The sequence below is a fragment of the Amborella trichopoda genome, chromosome 1 (assembly GCF_054954075.1).
Source record: "Amborella trichopoda isolate Santa Cruz 75 chromosome 1, AtrichopodaSantaCruz75HAP2 v2.0, whole genome shotgun sequence".
Lineage (NCBI taxonomy): Eukaryota > Viridiplantae > Streptophyta > Magnoliopsida > Amborellales > Amborellaceae > Amborella > Amborella trichopoda.
The window spans coordinates 18,761,873-18,782,830 of NC_142336.1; the positions used below are offsets into that span (position 1 = coordinate 18,761,873).

General features: G+C 39.8%; 1 long non-coding RNA gene across 1 annotated transcript; it reads left to right on the forward strand.

Moving 5' to 3' along the window:
• Positions 1–672: 672 nt before the first annotated feature.
• On the forward strand, positions 673–4,224 carry LOC148783732 (uncharacterized). The gene is made up of 2 exons (XR_016045475.1): positions 673–1,801; positions 3,058–4,224. It is a non-coding gene; the product is annotated as an uncharacterized LOC148783732 (long non-coding RNA).
• Positions 4,225–20,958: the final 16,734 nt, after the last annotated feature.

Below are 20,958 nucleotides of genomic sequence, written 5' to 3' on the forward strand. Positions count from 1 at the left end.
ACTGGAACCGTTTCACCATTGTCAAACCTTCGCATTATTAATATGACGCTTTAAAACTTTCTCACCATCGTCAAACCTTTGCGTTATTAGTATGACGCTTTAAAACTTTTTCACCATCGTCAGATCTTCGCGTTATTAGTACAAGGTTTTTAACCAACTGAGCTAATAGTCCAGATGTAGTAAAGTGTAATTGGCGAGATATAGTAAAGTACAACAAACTACTAAATTCAATAGGCCACATGTAATAAAGTAAGTGATGTAATAAAGTCTAACCACTTGAGCTGACCAGATGCAGTAAAGTCAAGAAAGTATACATGAGGAGAAGGAGAAGCTAGAAAGGTTCGTACACACAATTATTAACAAAATAGATAGACATGAATATTGTTATTAGCAAAAATAGATATGTGTTGGAATAATTGGCTATAACTGTATTGGCAAGTTGTATATATCGGTTACTTCAAAATTTGAGATTTACTTTTATCACCTCTATCACCTTCTCTTTTATCTATGTTTTGAAGGGGTGATATATATAATGTAAGAGAAAAAAGGAGTTAAATATAATAAACAATCTCCCTTCTTGTGGATGTAGGCAAATACGCTGAACCACGTAATTCTTTTCTTGTTCCTTTTTTTATTCTTATCTTTATCAACATGGTATCAGAACATAAAATTTTTCTGGGCTCCGCTTCCTTTATCCAGTCGGCTTGTGAACTCATAGGCATCATCGCCATGGCCTCCATGTCTTGCCTCAAATCTAATGCCATCATCTACTGCCAAGCTCTATCAGCTGGGTTTTTGTCTTCTTGTTATTGCATGCATGTCTCCCGTCCTCAATATTGGGTTACTCCAAGCTAAAGATTCCAACTTCTAGCAGTAGGGGATTCTTTTTCTCTCTCTAGCATCGTGTTCACTATCTCTCTAATAGGATAATTAGAGAGTAGGGGATTCTCTTTCTCTCTCTAACGCCATGTTCACACTCTTTCTCTCCAACAGAACAGGAGGGATAGCAAAAGTGTTGCTCTTTTTATTTTCTCTTTACTCCCCTTGATGATATTGTCTCTCCTCTGCAACCGCTGAAGGTGCTTAAAAAAAATCTTTGCAAAATCCCAAATTCTTCAGGTGTAAGTTCTAACCATTAAGATATAGAGCGCACTCTTAATGGGTTGACTCATGCACAACTACAGTTGCCAATCAATTGGGAAACCCCTGCCTTTTCCAATATCAGATTCGCTTGAGAAAATTGCATGCATCCAAAGAAGTCTTTGTGTGCAGAAAAACCATATGGATGAGCTGATCTCAAGACATGGTGCTTCGAGGCATCGATCAATCTGGCCTTTTCTTGAGCTGAGTTGCCCCATAAAAAAATATCACTTTCTCGCTTCCCCACTTGAAACCCGATTTGCATCTAACCCTGGCTCTCTTGGTATCTAACTCTGGCTCTCTTTTTTCCATTGGTTTCTTCTCATCGGGGCGGCCTTTTATTTCATTTTCTACTCCAAGCCTTCTCTCCAACTCAAAGTGTGATCCTCGGAGGCCTCTTTTAGATCTTGAAACTCAGCAATTTTTCAAGATCTTCTCTCTACGACTGCTGTTTTCTTCCGTCCAAAACATTGGACGGACTCAACTACCTGCATTGATTCGGTCGCCATTTCACGGTGCCTTCCTTTGCCGTGATGTCCATGGGCTTGCATATTGGCCGTGAGTGTGACAACGTTGCTGAATTTTTTTGGGTGTTTCAGTGCTGCGGGTCAATTCTTTAGCTACAATTTTTTTCTGATCTTACTTGTGAGTATTTGCTAAGGTCAGTAATTTTCTTTGGACTACATTTATTTCTTCATGGCTGAAAAATCAAACTCAAATGAATCCAACCCAAATTTGAAAATTACTTCAGAACTTTTGAAGAGTGGAAGCAATTATCATTTTTGATCCAATTCTGTAGAAATATTTATTAGTGGAAAAGGAAAGTTGCCTTACCTAATTGGGTCAAAAAAGACAGCTCCAAACAAAAATGACTCTAGTTATGAGGAATGGCAAACAAACAATGACCTTATAAGGTCTTGGTTGTTGAATTCGATGGAAATAAAATTACCCAAAGGGCTTCAGTTTCTTCCTACTACTAATGCCATTTGGAATAAAGCTGCCAAGATATTATGCATTTAAAAAAAGAGAAACAATCTATTGGAGAATTAATTGGGATTGTGAGTGGCTTGTATGATGAACTTGATTATTATTTGCCTGCTACAACTGATATAAATACTCTTGAGTATGAAATGACCTTTGCATTTCTTTCGGCTTTGGGTCCTGAGTATGAAAATGTTAGAAGTCAGGCACTCTTAACACCTACCATGCCAGATTTTAGCACTGTTTGTTCCATTCTTTCTAGAGAAGAGACACGACGTGCATCAATGTCAGATGATGCTAAAAATAAAACTGATGTATCTGATCACTTTGCCTTGAAATCTAAAAATATTGAAAGGTCTAGAAAAGCCTTACCATATAAGAATACTTCTTCCCATAGCAAAGGGCAAAATGTTAATCGACCTTACTGTACTGGATGCAAAATAGAAGACACTCAACAGAAAATTGTTGGAAATTGCATCCAGAAAAGAAAAGACAATTCTAAGAAAAAAGGAAGATGGCCAATCAGGTTGAGAACAATACTCAACAAACCCTTGAGAAATTGGCTCAACTCCTTCAAACTTTTGGTAAGGCTTCCATTGCATCTAATTCCCAAGGTTCCAATAGTGAGCTAGGTAACTCTTCTTTACTTTCCCACTCTTTATCTTCTTGGATTATTGATTCTGTTGCCATTGACTATATGACAGGATCTAAACAAGTTCTGACTCAATATCATATCTTTCAAAAAAATACTCTTGGTACTATTACTAATGTGTCCATGGTTTGTGTTAAAGGAAGTGGAAACACAACATTTTTTCACAATCATCCTAGTACTGATGTTCTGTATTTACATGATTTCTCATCCTCCTTTATGTTAGCGAAATTACACAAAATCTTAATTGCAATGTTATTTTCTTTCCTACCAATGTCTTGTTTCAGGATCGGGCCATGGGGAGGATGATTGGTGAGGGTCGGTTGGAACGAGGTCTGTACATATTAGATATCCATTCAAAGGCATTGGTTTCTAATAATAAGGTAACAGAGAGCTCGTTGTTGCATCGGTGTTTTGGCCATCCTTTAGATAGAGTACTGAGAGTTCTCTTTCCTCATTTGCATTTGGACTATGGAAGTTGTGGTGTTTATCAGTTTGCTAAGCAGATTTGTTTGCCTTTTAAGAGTTCAAGTAGGATTTCATCAACTTCTTTCAATCTGATTCATTCTGATGTTTGGGGACCTACACCTGTCCCCTCATATCGAGGATACCGTTATTTTTTAATGTTTATTGATGATCTCTCAAGAAATACTTGGGTCTAAAACCGAGAACAAAAATGGAAGACACACTCAAGAAGAAGAACAACCTCAAGCCACCGACCCTTATACAACACTTCCTCAAGTGACTCCTCCTATGGTGCCCATTATTGACTCTAATCACCCTCGTCGCACTATTCGACCTTCAAGTAGGCTTCAAGATTTTTAAACTTATCAAGTTTCTTCAAAATATCCGATTCAAAAGTGTAAGGATCGAGATTTTCCCGGCATAGTGAAGTGCATGGCGCTAAGAAGAAGAATGTGCGCGGTGGCAAGGAGAAGAAAAGAGAGAGAAGATGCACGTCGTAGTGAGACGTGCATGGCAGTGAGACGCACATGGCAATGAACGCGCTCGATAGTAAGCGAAGAAAGAAAAATGAGCGCGGGCTGCAGTAAAAAGAAGCAGAAAAAGAGTGTTGCCGTGAGCGATGCCACCGTGCGTGACATCGCCGAGCCTGTGAATGACCCTAGGTGCCACACCCGCTTGCTGCATGCTGCCACACCAGCCACTTGTCCAGTTGCATGCCATTGTGTCTGCCACTTGGCAAATCTGGGCTGCCACCTCCAACCTATGGACTACTTAAGCTCTTCTCTTCTCTCCCAAACCTTATTTTCTCACTCTTGTAAGCCAAACACTTAGAGTTTTCAGCCCCTTTTGTTCCCACTATTAGAGAGCTTGAAGTAGACTGTGTGAGGAATTTTCGAGACACTAGTGCACACATGTAAGTGGATCAAGCACCTTGTATGTCTTTAGTTATGAAAGCATGAAATTAAGCAAGAGCTTGTATGAATTATGAAGAGGAAAGGTTGCATATATCCTTGGATATGTCTTGTTTTTCCAGGAAATTAGGCCTTCAATTGCATGACAAAATGAGCATTGAAATTCCTCTTCTTAGCCATGAAAGTTTGTGATATGGTGTTCCCATGCATGTAATGTAAGAGCAAAAACGTTTCATGTAAATATCTATCATAAATTAGAAGTTATTGATTGTTCTTTGAGTATGCCATGACCATACTGTGAATTTTCGGGGAAATTATATATTCTTGTAATGAACTTTTGATGAATCAAATGATATCCAAATAGCTTCAAACTACCGTTATTTGAAATATATTTGTCTCTACTTAAATTTTGTCTTTGAAATCATCCCGAAATTTCATATAGATTGGAAGCTCTGTCTCTATTTATGGGGACATGTCATTGTTATCAGATTACAACAGATTTTAGAAATTTCATTCCTATTATACTAAGCTTTTGACTGGCCAAAAGGAGTCCAAATGATTTTAAACCACCTCCAATTGAAATATATGTGTGTTTACTTTGAAGTTGGTTTTGGAACTATACCAAAATTCCTCCTAAATTGGGAGTTATGCCCCAGTTAGTGGGGATGTAATCCATTTTACACACTGAGCTCTTGACAGATCAAATGATGCTCAAATAACCTCAAATTTTTTCGATTGAAAGATATATCCGTCTATTTCGAGTTGATGTTGAAATTGAGTTGAAATTTCTTATGAATTGAATATCATGCCTCCTTTCGCATATGAATATCACCGATGGGAATGGTAGTGAATCCCAAACTGTTGTATGATTCATGAAAAGTGGTGCATTGATTTATATGTTTCTGAAACCCTTCATAAATAGGTTGAAATTATCTGTCATGAGGCACTGAATATGCATGCTTATGATATCATGAGTGCTTCTGAATTCCTGAAAAAGAAAATAGCAAAGCATGAGTGAATGAATGCTTGAGAATGCATGTACTAAGTTGCAATTAGGTGTGATATGACTGTGATATGTACCACTACACATTGGACACCCATTGTTAGTGGGATACTGTGATGATGTGACTGTGATATAGACTACTATGCAATGGGACACCCATTAGTAATGGGATACTGTTATGATGTGACTGTAATATAGACCACTAGCAATGGGACACCCATTGGTAGTAGGATACTGTTATGATGTGACTATGATATAGACCACTATGCAATGGGATACCCATCGTTAGTGGAATACTGTTATGATGTAACTGTGATATGGACCACTATGCAATGGGACACCCATTAGTAGTGGGATACTATTATGATGTGACTGTGATATAGACCGCTACACAATGGGATACCCACTGGTAGTGTAGTATGATATTGTGAGACTTCCGATATAGGGCACTACACAATGGGTCACCCGTTGATGGTGCGATCTATACTTTTATGATTGGAAAGCAATGCCGGCAACTGAGATCTTGCCCCAACCCCCACGATAGGAATGGGGTCGGGATGTAAATGTGAATATTTGGGAGGGTCGCGCCTCTCGAATCTATATAGGCACTACGCACCGGGTTACCCAGTGGTAGTGTAACGCCCTCTCGTCTGAAAGGCATAAGGAGTGGGTTGTGTCTTGCATGGCCACCACCTATCAAAAACCCCCAAGCGCATTGGGGACTGTGTGCGTGTGTGAGGACAAAACAAAATGGGACACCTATTTGTCATTGTTCTCCATCCTGAGTAAGGGTAGAAGTTCCAAGTTACAGAATTTACTTGGCCTGATCGATAGGACTTCTACTTCAGGAATAGAAAACTCTAGATTCTTCTTGTGTGCATTATGTCTTTTGTCTGAGTTTCTGTTAAATTATTGTGATAAGAGATGTAGTAAATGCGAGCTTATGCAATATGTGATGTCCTGATATCTAAATTATACTTCTTCTTATGTTGCTAAAGAATTGTGATGCATGACTCCACATTGTGACTACTGTATAAATTGGGGGAAATGTCTATAAATGTCATTATATATAGGCCAGAGTGCAATAGTGCTGATCTACATACTGGGCTTTTGGCACATTCCTTTTATTTTCATCTATGTAGAGTGATAACCTCCGACTCTTGAGAGCAAGCAGCTGAACATTTGTGGCAGGTGACTGAAGCTTGGTGCTTGACAAAGGAACTTCTTGATAGTAGGTGTTTGGTGGCAGTGCCACAAAGTTATTTTGATGAACTGTTGTAATCTTGTTGTCAGGCCTGTAGTGCTTTGAACATAATTGTAAAAGAATTTCTAGAGAATGTATGTGTAATATGATTTTATTCTGTTCAGTTTTATTGGAGTTTGGTGGATGAGTTTTATTTTTTCTTTTGTGGTTTGCTGTGATTCCGCATTTCTAAACACGTTGAGCCACTGCCACCTGTTTGACGTACGCCACCTCTGGTCGCAATCCCGCACTATGTCACCCTCCGGCAAGTACGTTATGGGTTAGGGGGCGGGGTCGTGACAGTTATAGTATCAAAGCAGTCAGGATAGGATTCTTGGTCTAGAGAGTCGTAAGAGTGTCTCTAGAATAGTTCGAAATAGGGGGGTTACTGAGCGCTCCTGTTTTAGGTCGAAGATGACGAGGACTTGTGCTAACAATGCGAGTTCAAGCAATGAGAATATCGAGGCCCTCGGGGAAATTCTCAAGACTTTACGGGCCATGACTCAGATGATGAAGGATAATATGCCAACCCCAGCTACCCGTGCCCCAGATCAGACTGATAGTGGGCTAATAAAAAGATTTAAGAGGTTGGCACCTCCGACATTCTTGGGGCTTGGGGAGTGGAGAAAACTAAATGGTGGAGGAGACAAGTGGAAAATATATTCGATGTTCTGCACTGTACAAATGAACAGAAGGTTAGGTTGGGAACCTTAATGTTGGAAGGGGATGCAATCTGGGGAAGAGTCAGGGACAATAGCAACGTGGGAGCATTTTTGGAAGCATTTAATGAGGAGTATTTCCCTGACTCAATGTGAGAGAGGAAGGAGGTAGAATTTATTGAGCTGCAGTAAGGAAGATTATCAGCAGAATAGTATGTGGCGAAGTTTGCTGAGCTTTCACGTTATGCAGCGCACGTCATCAACACGGAGGCGCGAAAGGAAAACAAGTTCGAGAGAGGCCTCAGGCCTGATATAAGGGGAAAAAATAATATCAGCAAACCTCAAGAGCTTTTCCCCTTTAGTGGACCTTTCCATGAAGATAGAGAGAGACTGTGAAGAGTCTCGATTAAGGAAAGAAGGAAGAATGGGGTCAGCATAATCTGGGAACCTTGAGGGGAAGGTTCGATCACCTCAAAGGAGAAGTTTTGGGGGAAGGAACGATCAGGGCAATGTGAAGATTCAAAAGACATTGCCGGGCGACATAAGGGATAATCGATACTCAGCCTGCCCTTACTGCGGATTAAGCAACCATTCGGCAGCTGAGTACTATAAGCAGACAAAGTCATGTTTCCGATGTGGCAATCCTAGCCACCTGGTCAAAGATTGCCTAGTAAAGGGCTAGAAAATCGACCAAAGACTCAAGGTCAGGTTTTTTCGTGCTCATAGAACAAGAAGCTAAGATGTCCTCCTCTGTAATCCATGGTACGCTCTTTGTTTGTGGTATGGAAGCTAAAGTTTCGATTGACCCTGGATCGTGTCACTCTTTTGTTGCACCTCACTTTGCATGCCACATGAATGCTAGACCTGCACTTCTGGACTGGACATTGATAGTATGCACACTTATGGGGGAATATATAGAAACTGATATGGTTTATGAACCTTGTGGGGTTTTACTTGAAGGGTGTGTTCTACCTATAGACCTGATACTTTAGGCATCCAAGATTTTGATGTTATTTTGTGCATGGACTGGTTGTCCACACATCATGTTACAGTAAATTGTTTTGATAAAACTATAACATTTAGACGCCCAAACCAGCCTGAGCTGAACTTTATTGGCATTAAGGATGTCCCCCCTCCACACCTTATCTCTGCCCTTTGGGCTTCCCGTCTTCTGACCAAAAGATGTGTTGAGTACTTGGCCTATGTAGTGGAGAACCGTGACATCCAATCCAAGTTAGAGGAGATACCAGTGATAAGGTAATACCCAAATGTTTTTCCTGAAGAGTTGTCCTCTTTGCCTTCAGTTAGGGAGGTAGAGTTTGAAATAAATGTGGTCCCAGGTAGTGTGCCCATCTCTAAAGCCCTTTATAGGATGGCCCTAGCCGAATTAAAGGAGCTGAAAGAACAATTGTAGGAATTATTGGAGAAAGAGTTCATCCGACCGAGCATGTCACCTTGGGGTGACCGATCTTATTTGTGAAAAAGAAAGATGGGTCTTTAAGGCTTTATATAGATTATAGACAGCTGAATCAGGTCACAGTAAAGGACAAATACCCCTTACCTAGAATTGACGACCTTTTTCACCAGCTTCAAGCGGCCCACGTATTTTCCAAGATTGATCTCCAATCAGGCTATCATGAACTGTTGGTCAAGGAAGGAGATGTCCCTAAGACTACATGTAGGACCCGATATGGCCACTATGAGTTTTTAGTGATGTTGTTTGGATTGACTAAATACCTCGACTATCTGCATGGACCTAATGAATAGAGCTTTTAAACCCTTTTTGAATGATTTAGTGGTGGTCTTTATAGATGATATTTGGAAGAGCATGAACAACACCTAAGAATGGTTCTCCAGACTCTAAAGTTGAAAAAGTTACATGCTAAGTTGGGTAAGACTGAGTTTTAGCTTCCTAGAATGGCCTTGCTTGGGTACATTGTTTCTAAGGACGGGGTCGCAGTTAACCTTTGTAAAATTGAAGCTGTACTTAAATGGGGAAGACCGAAAAATGTGACGGAGGTCGGTAGTTTTCTGGGACTGGTGGGTTACTATATACCTTTTATAGAAGGATTTTAAAAAATAGCACTTCCCCTGACTCTCTTACTCAGAAAGAAGTGAAGTTTGTGTGGTCAGATGATTGTGATAAATGTTTTCAAGAACTGAAGAAGAGACTCACTACGGCCTCGATACTGACCTTACCAGAAGGGAATGAAGACGTTGTGGTTACATTGATGCTTCGCATAAGGGACTTAGATGCGTGCTGATACAGTGAGGGAAGGTCATAGCTTATGCCTCTAAACAGTTAAAGCTATATGAACAAAATTACCCAACTCATGACTTGGAACTCGGTGCTGTAGTATTTCGCCTTGAAAATCTAGAGACATTACCTCTATGGGGCCCAATTTAAGGTATTTATAGATCATAACAGCCTCCAATACCTATTTTCTCAGAAGGAGTTGAATATGAGGCAAAGAAGATGGATGGATCTACTGAATGATTATGACTGTACCATCAATTACCACCTGAGCAAGAATAATATCATAGCAGATGCTTTAACAAGGAAGCTTGTGATATCAGTGGCTCATCTAATGCTTCGAGAGATGAAACTGTTAGAGGATGCAATAGAGTGGCACCTAACTCTGCCCCTTAGTGATGGGGCAGGAATGACTGCTTATATAAGGGTGGAGCCCCAACTCTTTCAACAGATCAGAGTGGCACAAAAGAAATATCCTCAACTCGTGAAAATTCTCGAGGAAATAAAACTAGGAGGAAAAGATGATTTCTCTATAAACAGTGATGACTTGTTAAGATTTAAGAATCGGATGTGTTTCGAATGATGAAAATGTGAAGAGGGCTATTTTAGAAGAAGCACATCACTTCTGTTATACTATACACCCAGGGAGTACTAAAATATATCAGCACCTGAAAAAAACTTTCTGGTGGAATAGCATGAAGAGGGAGTGGCACGGTTTGTTTCTAAGTGCTTGACATGTCAGCAAGTGAAAGCTGAGCATCAAAAACCCGCCAGACTATTGCAGTCCCTACCTGTACCAGAGTGGAAATAGGAACATATTACTGTGGACTTTGTCTCCGGCTTAGCTAGAGCGGGTGCCGGACACGATAGTATTTGGCTCATTGTGGATCGACTAACCAAAGCTGCCCATTTCTTACTAGTCTGCACAACCTATACCTTGGACAAATTGGCCCAGTTATACCTTAAAGAGTTTGTAAGGTTGCATGGAATACCTGTTAGCATCGTGTTCGATAGGGATACTAGATATACCTCAAGACTCACATTAGTATTGCTTTTCACCCCCAGACTGATGGGAAGTTAGAGAGGACCATTCAGACCCTAGAGGATATGTTAAGGGCTTGTGTTATGATTTTAAAGGAAGCTGGGATGACCATTTGCCTTTGATAGAATATTCTTATAACAACAACTTTCAAGCCAGTATTCAGATGGCACCTTTTGAAGCCTTGTATGGGAGGAAGTGCAGATCACCTATTTGTTGGGATGAGGTTGGTGAAAGAAGGCTGTTACGGCCAGAAATTGATCAAGCGACCACAAAAAAGATTGCCTTGATTTGAGAGAGGCTCAAGGCTGCTCAGAGTCGGCAAAATAATTACGTCAATAATTCAAGGAGAGACCTCAAATTTGAAATAGGTAATTGGGTTTTCTTGAAGGTATCTCCAACTAAGGGCATTAAGAGGTTTGGCAAGAAAGGAAAATTGAGCCCACATTTTATTGGACCCTTTGAAATTCTGAAAAAAGTTGGAGTCATGGCATATTGAAATGTTCTACCACCCGAGTTGGTAAACCATTCATGATGTTTTTCATGTGTCACTATTAAGAAAATACCAGCTAGACCCATCCCATGTTTTGAAGTATGAACCAATTCTGATCGGAGAAGATTTGACCTATATCGAATAATCGATTGAGATACTGGACAGGAGAGTGTAGGTGTTGCGCAATAAAGAAATTCCTTTAGTCCGTGTGTTGTGGCAATATATTCATAGGAAGAATCAAAATGAGAATGGGAAGAAGAAATCCGGGATAGGTACCCCCATTTATTTGATTAGCTGAGAAATGATTTTGGGGACAAAATCCTTTTTAAGGGGGGGGGGGGGGATGATGTAAGGACCGAGATTTTCCCGGCATAGTGAAGTGTGGGGTAGTAAGAAGAAGAATGCACGCAGCGGTAAGAATAAGAATGCGCGTGATGATAAGAAGAAGAATGCGTTCGCGTGATAAGAAGAAGAACGCGCGTGGCCGCAAGGAGAAGAAAAGAGAGAGAAGATGCGCACAACGGTGAACAGACTCAGAAGTAAGAGGAGAAAGAAAAATGAGCACGCACGGCAGTAAGAAGAAGCAAAAAAAGAGTGTCATTGTGCGCAATGCTACCATGCGCGACACCGCCTAGCCTGTGCATGACCCTAGGTGCCACTTGCCTGTTGCATGCTGCCACACTCGCCACTTGTCTAGTTGCATGCCACTGTGTCTGCCACTTAGCAAATCTGGGCTGCCACCTCCAACTTATGGACTACTTAAACCCTTCTCTTCTCTCCCAAACCTTGTTTTCTCACTCTTGTAAGCCAAACACTACGAGTTGTCAGCCCCTTTTATTCCCACTGTTAGAGAGCTTGAAGTGGAATGTGTGAGGGATTTTGGGAACACCGGTGCACATAGGTAAGTGGATGAAGCACCTTTTATGTCTTTAGTTATGAAAGCATGAAATTAAGCAAGAGCTTATATGAATTATGAAGAAGAAAGTTTGAATATATCCTTGGATATGTCCTGTTTTTCCAGGAAATTAGGCCTTCAATTGCATGAATAAATGGGCTTCCTCTTGTTAGACATGAAAATTTTTGAAATGGTGTTCCCATGCATATAATGTAAGACATAGAAGGTTTCATGTAAATATCTGTCATAAAATAGAAGTTATTGATTGTTCTTTGAGGTATGCCATGACCATACTATGAATTTCCAAGGACATTACATGTTCTTGTAATGAACTTTTGACTAATCAAATGATATCCAAATGGCTTCAAACCACCTATATTTGAAAGATATTGTTTCTACTTAAAATTCGTTTTTGAAATCACCCCAAAATTTCTTATAGATTGGAAGCATTGTCTCTGTTTGTGGGGACATGTCACTGTTATCAGATTATAGCAGATTTAAAAAATTTCATTCCTATTGTACCGAGCTTTTAACGAATCAAACGGGGTTCAAATGATTTCAAACTACATCCAATTGAAATATATGAATGTTTAATTTGAAGTTGGTTTTGAAACCATATTAAAATTTCTCTTAAATTGGGAGTTATACCCCGATTAGTGGGGACATGTTATTGTAAAGAATTGCGGAACTTTTAAAACTATTGTCCATTTTGCACTGAGCTCCTGACTGATCAAATGATGCTCAAATAACCTCAAATTCTCTTTGAATGAAAGATATATATGTCTATTTCAAGTTGATGTTGAAGTTGAGTTGAAATTTCTTATGGATTGGATACCATGCCTCCTTTCGAATATGCATATCATCGATGGGAATGGTAGTGAATCTCAAACTGTTGTATGATTCATGAAAAGTGGTGCACTGATTTATATGTTTATGAATGAAGCTTAAACCTTTCATAAAGAGATTGAAATTATCTGTCATGAGGCACTGAATATGCATGCCTATGATATTGTGAATTCTTCTAAATTCCTGAAAAAGAAAATATCAAAGCATGAGTGAATGAATGCTTGAGAATGCATGTACACAGTTGCAATTAGGTGTGATGTGACCACTACACAGTTGCAATTAGGTGTGATATGGACCACTACACAATTTGACGCCCATTGGTAGTGGGATACTATTATGATGTGACTGTGATATGGACCACTACGCAATGGACACCCATTGGTAGTGGGATACTGCTATGATGTGACTATGATATGAATCGTTACGCGGTAGGACACTCATTGGTAGTGTGGTATGATACTGTGAGACTTTCGATATATGGCACTACGCCATGGGTCACCCGTTGATGGTGCGATCTGTACGGTTATGATTGGAAAGCAATGTCGGCAACTGAAATCTTGCCCCTACCCCCATGAAAGGAATGGGGTTGGGATGTGAAAGTGAATATTTGGGAGGGTCATGCCCCTCGAATCTATATGAGCACTACGTACGGGGGTACCCAGTGGTATTGTAATGCCCTCTCATCTGAAAGGCATAAGGAGAGGAACATATCTTCTTAGGCCACTGCCTATCGAAAACCCCAAAGCACGCTGGGGACTATGTGCTTGTGTGAGGACATTACAAAGTAGGATACCTATTTGTCATTGTTCTCTCTCTTGAGTGAGGGTAGAAGTTCCAAGTTACAGAATTAGCTTGATCTGATCGATGGGACTTCTACTTTGGGAGTAGGCAACTCTAGATTCTGCCTGTGTGCATTATGTGTTGTGCCTAAGTTTCTGTTTTGTTATTGTGATAAGAGTTGTAGTAAATGTGAGCTTATACAATATGTGATGTCTTGATATCTGAATTATACTTCTTCTTACAGTGCTAAGGAATTGTGATGCATGACTCCACATTGTGACTACTATATAAATTGGGGGAAATGTCTATAAATATCATTATATATAGACCGGAATGCAATAGTACTGATCTACTTACTGAGCTTTTAACTCATCCCTTTTATTTTCATCTATGTAGAGTGATAACCTTTGACTCTTGAGAGCAAGCAGCTGGAGATTTGTGGCAAGCGACTGAAGCTCGGTGCTTGACAAAGGAACTTCTTGATAGCAGGTGTTTGGTGGCAGTGCCACTAAGTTGTTTTGATGAAGTGCTGTAATCTTGTTATCAGGCATATAGTGCCTTGAACATAACTATAAAAGAATTTATGGAAAATGTATATGTGTAATATGGTTTTATTCTGTTCAGTTTTATTGGAGTTTGGTGTATGAGTTTTATTTTTCTTTCGTGGTTTGCTTTGATTCCACATATCTAAACGCATTGAGCCACTCCCACTTGAGTGGCGTTCGACACCTCTGGTCGTAATCCCCCACTCTGTCGCTCTTTGACAAGTACGATAGGGGTTAGGGGCCAAGGTTGTGATAAAAAGGTTTTAGATTATTCTAGAATCTCTAAAGAACATCATTGTTACCTTAGCGCTATTTCTGCCAATCAGGACCCTACTAGCTTTGAAGAGTCCTTTTCACACCCTGTGTGGAAAAGGCAATGAAAGAAGAGCTCATTGCTCTTGATAAAAATAACAGATGGGGACTTATCAAGTTACCACAAGGAAAAAAGATCATTTGAAATTAATGGATATATAAAATAAATTACAACAGTAATGGTAGACTTGAGAGATACAAGGCAAGGGTGATTGCTAAGGGGTTTACTCAAATGTATAGAGAGGATTACAAGGAAACATTTGCTCTTGTTAACATGAATATTGTTAGAGTTCTACTCTCCATTGCAATCAACCTTGATTGGTCATTGTACCAACTTGATTTTAAAAATGCGTTTCTTCAAGGGGATCCCCTTGAAGAAGAAGTTTACATGATAATTTCCCAAGGTCATCCAAAGGAAAACTCAAATATGGTTTGCAAGCTAAGAAAAGCTATCTACGACTTGAAGCAATCACCAAGAGCTTGATATGCTAAATTGAGCTCTACACTTATTTCTCAAGGTTTCTCTAGGACCACTGCTAACTCTTTTATGTTTGTAAAAACTGGAAACAAGGTAAAATTGTTATTCTTGTTTATGTGGATGACATCATAATCACTGGAAGTGATCTTCAAGGAATTTCTCTCATTAAGAAATTTGGTTAGATTATTTTACACTTAAAATAAAAATTAAACTTTTATACATTATATATATATATATATATATATATATATATATATATATATATATATTGCTTTTTGAAGCATAAAACTTTACACTTACACTTATTTTGTACATGAAGTAATAAAATTTCAACAATAAATAATAGAAAAATTGCAACAAAGATAACATGTCTTCGTGAAATGGGAAGAACACCAGATAAGGAGGAAAAGAAAAACAAGGAAAGAAAATCAAATAATGGAAGAAAAAGGTATCTAATATTACTTTTAACCATTAATTGGTTCTGAGCAATGCATTTGCGAGAATTGCATTATGCTACACATGGTCCATACCAACATGAATTTCCTAAAAAGTAGGCGTTTGGATTGAGACCAACGTATATCATAACTTGTAATTCCCAGCCCATCAATAGTGTCTTCTAGTAAATTAATATCCATAGTGTTGGAAAAAACCAGTCCAACGGCAAAAGTGGAAGCAAAATAATCAACCAGGAACCGAGTATCTTACCTAAGTGCTCCCAAAATAGTTTGGTGAACGAATGTAGAGAGGAATGATCAACTTACGTATGCATGTCTGACAACTACTAGAGCTGTTGAAATCTGATCCACACTGCAAATCCCGAGCGAAGTTGAAGCTCACATATACTCCTACAAATGCGATATGAGGAGCAATCCGAGCTCGACTCTCGTGCACAACTCTATCTCTTAAGGCTGAGTCTCTTCTTAGAACTCAAATGGAGAGAGATTGTAGTCTCTCTCACTTTCTCTCTCTCTCTCTCAAGAAGAGCTCTCCCACTTTCTCGTGTGTGTTGTGTTGTGTAGAGACTCAACCCCTTTCCCTTTTATAATGAGAGAAAGAGCCATCTCATTCATGTGGGAGTAACCTCCTCATGAATAGGCACTCTTATGGTGCATGATACATGCCATTCATGCGAGGGTAACCCCTCATGAATAGGTGCAACCTCTCCCCGCCTCCCTTCATATAATAACGCAAGTCAAACATGAGTGGGGCGTTTTCTACTTGAGTGTATTCTCACACTAGGGATGCACCCTCATGTCTATATCTCCCACTCATCCCGTATGTGGGACGGGTTACATGTCCAAATATGATTTGTCGTTTGTTATCGTATCGTGAGTATTCTTTCATATTAAGGGAATGCAGTGTGTGACCTACTGCATTGAGCATTATGTTAGAAAGAACCTATCATAGCCCCGCCACCTGCCCCCTTGCCGTACATGTCGGAGGGTAGCAGGGTGCGGGACCGCGATCAAAGGTAGCGAATGCCACTTAGGTGGGAATGCGCTCAACACTTTTGATAAGAGGAAATCAAAACAAACCACGAAAGAATAAAAATAAAAATCCAACCACAGCCATACATAAAGTTAGATAAACCAAGCCAAATATATATAATTTCCAGATTATTATAAATTGTCCAAGGCATCAAAAGGGCTCACAACAAAATACATCGCTTCACAATGAAACAACTATATGGCCAACTGCCATTTGACACCTACAATTAAAAGGAAGTCTCTTTGTCAAGTACGGGTCTTCAACTGCCAGTCACGATCACCCAACTGTCTGTAGTCGACCGGCAAACTATCACTCTACATTCAAGAAAGTCAAAGGAATGACGTATGAAGTCCAGTAAGTAGATCAAGTGCCATGCATTCCTGCCTCTACACAATTATTCACAACCATCCCCAAGATTCATGTAGGTTTCATTCATGGGATCATGTATCTCAATTTTATTAGTAGTGTGTCATGAGTTATTTCTTTTATGGTGAAGTAACTACAAATCAAATATAAGTTATCCCATGAGCTAACAGTTTATCAAATCTTTCCATTAAAATAACAGATCAATAAATTTAGGCAAACATATATTAACTATGTGCACTCCTAATGTCACCTACTCTCGAAATAGAAGCCCTATCAATCAGGTCAAGCCAATCCCATTGCTTAAGACTTCTACATTTTTTTAGGAGGGAAGATAATGATAATAGATGACCCATTTCGTAATGTCTTCACACACACTCACACAGTCCCCAGTGCACTTTGGGGCTTTTGATAGGCAGAGGCCTTGCAAAACATGACCCTCTCTTTATGCTCTTTTGGCGAGAGAGCGTTACACAACCTTTGGGTAATCCAATGCATAATGCCCATATAGATTTGAGGAGGCGCGACCCACCCAAATATTCACATTCACATCTTAACTCCCGTTCTATCATGGGGAGTTAGGGAAAGATCTCAACTGGTGGCAAAACTATCTTATCATATCACATTACATTATACTACCAACGGATAACCCATTGCATAGTGTCTTATATCACATTCTTATCATACCATATTACACTATCAATGGATGACCCATTGCATAGTACTCCATATCATATCTGTGGCATGTCTTATTACAACCATGCTCACTTACTATTTCATAGGCATGTCTTATTACAACCATGCACATTCAATAATTCATAAATATTCACTATTTCATAAGCGTTCATTATTCCATAAGCATGTCTTATTACAACCATGCTCATTCCATAATTCATAAACATTCGCTATTTCACAAGCTTCAGTATTCCATAAGAATGTCTCATTAAAACCATGCTCATTCAATAATTCATAAACATTCAGTATTCCATGCTCATTCAGTAATTCATAAACTTTCACTATTTCATAAGCGTTCACTATGTTAGTGTAACAGTTCCTTAGAAGAACAAGTATAGCTTCCACTCCATAAGGAATTTGATCATAGTTCCAGCACCATTTTGAAAATTGATTCGCTCATCTATCTTTTAGAAGTGGTTTGGCCTCATTATGAGGAATTTTGGTCAGTAAACAATGTTCTAAAAAAATGTTATAGTTTTGGAAAATTCAGCAAAAAGTCTAGTGTGGTATCCTTGTAGAAAAATGAATATAACTTCGAATCAAAGATAATTCGATCATATTTTCAGCCCATTTTTAAAATAGGTTCATACATATTTCATTTAGAAGTGGTTTGAGCACGTTTTGACGTAAATTGGTCAGTCAACAATCTTACCTAAAAACATGTAACAGTCTAGGAAAATTCCTGCATTCACAATAATGACATCTTCATATAAAAAGGGGCATAGTTTCCAAACCTAGGAAATTTTGCCTTGATTCTAGAATAATATTTAAGTTAGACTCATTCATCTTTTATTTGAAAGTGCTTTGGGATGATTCTAACATGATTTGTTTAGTGAAAAATCTTGTACAAAAACATATAAAGTTTCTGGAATTTCCTTTCATAATTCTGGTATATCCTAGAAAATGGCACATAACTTTCTAATAAAAATAGATTTTGAGATGGGGTCTTTTTTCCCTTAAAATAGACTCAAAGGCGTACTTCCCTACAAAATTTTACAGTCAACAAAAGATAATTTCAGTACTCAAACGATTACTCAAATTGGAGTTACAATTCTACAAAAACAGGCACATTCAGTAAGATTGCAAGAGCATTCAAGCCTTATTCATATTCAAAGTTTTATCCAAAATCATGCTTAAACCTCATAATTTGATAGACTAAGCAAACATGAATTAACTAAAAATATGAAGACATGGTAGCTAAATCTACTTACATGCACCAAAAGACTCCAAGTTCCCCACACAGGCCAAGCTTCCAAAGATGATTTCAAGCTTGTGGTTCTAAGTCAGTGGAAAGGGAGGTCGTGGGTGAGAGTGAGAGAGAGAGCCAAACTCTTGAGAGAGGTGTGAAGTGGGTTTATTTATAAGCAAAGAGGGGGAGGCAGCAGGTAGGTGGCAAGCAAGGGCTCACAAGTGGCAAACAGAGGTAGACAAGTGGCGAACATGTGGCAAACATGTGGAATAAAAGTGCCACATGGGACTCACAAAAGAGCAAGCATAGGAGCTTCTTGGACTTCCATTCACTCTCAGAAGTAACGTGCATGGTGACAACCCCATGCATGCACGACGACGTCCTTACATGCACAGTGGCATACCTTGCATGTACGGTGGCATCCCTTGCACGCACGGTGGCTTTCTTCACACACGACGGCTTCCTCCATGCACGACGGCTTCCTCCATGCACGATGGCTTCCTCCACACATGGCGGCTTCCTCTTGCATGCACGACAGCTTCCTCTTGCACGCACGACGGCTTTCTTCATGCATGATGGCTTCCTCTTGCACGCATGAGAACTTCCTTCATGCACGACGACTTCCTCTTACACGCACGATGGCTTCCTTCAAGCACGTCAGCTTCCTCTTGCATGCACGGAAAAGTTTGGGTCCTCACATACCCGTACCAAGTTTCCAACTAACTGGCATGGAACACCTCATCTCTCTAATACCTACGAAACAAAAACTGCTCCACCTGTGCTAGACTCGATTTGAACACACCGGACTTAGTTCTCAACTAATCCCTCATGATCTCAGCTCAGAATATTACTTAGCCCATTCGTACACAATTACTTTGAATACATATGTGATGTGTATTTTTTTCTTGTGGCACCAAAATAAATTGTGATGTCAAATGGTCTTCCTTTATGACTTACATTATTCTATTATGACCCGACCATTGTGTAACGACCGAGATTTTTCGGGCTTGGAGAATGCGTGTGGCAGTAAGAGGAAGAAGAGGAGAGAGGCCACCGTGCATGCGAGAAGAGAAAGAAGGCTGTCATGCATGCGAGAATATAGAGAAGGCCGTCGTGCGTGCGAGGAGAAGAGAGAGAAGGCCACTATGCGTACAAGGAGAGAAGGCCACCATGCATACGAGAAGAGAGAGAAGGTCGCCATGTGTGCAAGGAGAGAAGGCTGCCATGCATGTAAGGAGAGAGGCCACCGTGAGTGTGAGAAGAGAGAGAAGGCTATCATGAGTGCGAGCAAAGAGGCTGCCATGCATGCCAAAAGAGAGAGAAGGCCACTGTGCGTGCAAGGAGAGAGGCCGTCATGCTTGCGAAAAGAGAGAGAAGGCCACCATGAGTGCAAGGAGAGAGGCCGCTGTGAGTGTGAAAAGAGAGAGAAGGCCACCTTATGTGCAAGGAGAGAAGGACACCTTGAGTTAAGAAAAGGGCCAGTCGGCATGCGTAAAAGAGGGCCAGCCATCATACGTGTAAGAGGGTACCACTGTGCGTGAAGAAGAGGGCCAGCCCTTGTGCGTGATGAAGGTAACCGTCGTGAGTGTTCTGTCATGAGTACCTTGTGGCGCATGTAAGCCACTTGTAGGCCTTGTCAGCCACATGGATGTCACTTGTAGCCCCTGTTTGCCACCTATGAACCCTTGCTTGCCACCTGCCCCTCTTTGCCTATAAATGAACCCCTTCACAAACCACCAAGAGATTTAGCTCTCTCTCTCTCTCTCTCTCTCTCTCTCTCTTTCTCTTGAAACCATTGTTGAGGAGCATAGAAGTGGCCCGTGTGGGGGAATTTGGGACACTTTTCGGCACAAGTAAGTGGATCTTACACTCATGTCTCCTTAGTTTTGAGTTAAGCACAACATGAGTATGGAGATGTGGCTGCATGTTAGTAAACTTGAACTTGTTTGGGCTTCATTTTTTCAGGAGTAAGGCTCTCATTTGCATGACAAGTTGAGCACTGAAAATACTATTGTTGGTTATGTAAATATTTGGAATAGTACTCATGCATCTAATTTTAGATGAAAGAGGTCTTAAGTTAATACCCATTCTGGATTGGAAGTTTTTGATAATTCTATAATGTATGCTAAAGCTTTGTTGTGAAATTCCAAGAACTCTACATGTTTTCAAATGAATGTTTCATTGATAAAACGGTATCCAAATGACTTCAAACTTCCTTTATTTGAAATATGGACATGTCTACTTCAAAATTAGTTTTGAAATTATCTTGAAATTCCTTATGGATTAGGAATTATGCCCCAGATTGTGTGGACATATCTCTGTCATAAGTTGCAGAAATTACAGAACTGTCACTTATTTTGAACTTTCATCTGATCAAACAGTGTCCAAATGACATCAAACCTCATTTATTTGAAATATGGATGCGTCTAATTCAAATTTGGTTTCGAAGCCATCTCTGAATTTTTTATAAATTGAGAGTTATGCCTCTGT